Source organism: Cucurbita maxima, unplaced genomic scaffold (genome assembly GCF_002738345.1).
Source record: "Cucurbita maxima cultivar Rimu unplaced genomic scaffold, Cmax_1.0 Cma_Scf00011, whole genome shotgun sequence".
NCBI lineage: Eukaryota > Viridiplantae > Streptophyta > Magnoliopsida > Cucurbitales > Cucurbitaceae > Cucurbita > Cucurbita maxima.
Genome location: NW_019272027.1, coordinates 1,751,634 through 1,752,535, shown reverse-complemented (window position 1 = coordinate 1,752,535; position 902 = coordinate 1,751,634). Strand labels below are relative to the sequence as shown.

The 902-nt window shown below is 38.4% G+C and overlaps 1 non-coding gene across 1 annotated transcript; it reads left to right on the top strand.

The window, feature by feature from the left end:
* Nucleotides 1-244: 244 nt before the first annotated feature.
* Nucleotides 245-316, top strand: TRNAP-CGG. The gene has a single exon. It is a non-coding gene; the product is annotated as a tRNA-Pro (tRNA).
* Nucleotides 317-902: the final 586 nt, after the last annotated feature.

Genomic DNA, 902 nt, shown 5'->3' with positions numbered 1-902 from the left:
GAAGATTAAATGAAATAATGATAATACATTCAGGAACAACTGAATATAAGGCTTATGACAAGGGCATTTGGTCTAGAGGTATGATTCTCGCTTTGGGTGTGAAAGGTTCCGAGTTCAATTCTTGGAATGCCCCCTTCTTATAGAACCTCCTCTTAAACAAAGACCTACCTCGAGTGGTACAATATCAAACTTTGAGGTGCATAAAATAAGTGGATTAGCAACTAAAAATGATGTTCCACAAGGAGGGCATTTGGTCTAGTGGTATGATTCTCGCTTCGGGTGTGAGAGGTCTCGAGTTCAATTCTCGAAATGCCCCACCACGGTAAAGTATGTTTTACTATTCTCTTTGTTGGTCGGGTTCATTAGACCCGTAGAAACTCTTGTTAGTGGTCACCAAAATTTTGGGGAAACACCAAACAAAAGATAAACCTCCAAAGAAGCTCATGTTTACTTGGGAAGACCATCCAGACACATGAAGAGAAGGGTCTATCGGAAGAAGTCAGATGAACTTAGATTTCAAGACAATAAGAACGACCGATGCGAAAAAGTACTACGGACTAGTCAAAGTCATTCAAAAGGTTTGAAAAAAGTATCATTTAGGATCCATAGATGCAAACTAACCCTGTTGTCATTGTCAATAACTTGAAGCGATACTATCCCGACCAAGAAGATACAAGGCACAAGAATGACCTCATTCTATGAAGAAGAGTTCTACTGCAAAAAAAAAAAAAAAAAATGAAAAAAAAATGAAAGATTTTAACAGAGAAGACATGATTGCTCTCATAGCTGCAAACTAGGCCTATTCCTCGCTCACGTTTTCTGAAACACTTCCCTCAAATATGATTGCGGCTTGATCATACATCCAAATTGTTCACAACTTACAATTTTCATACGGCTGACTT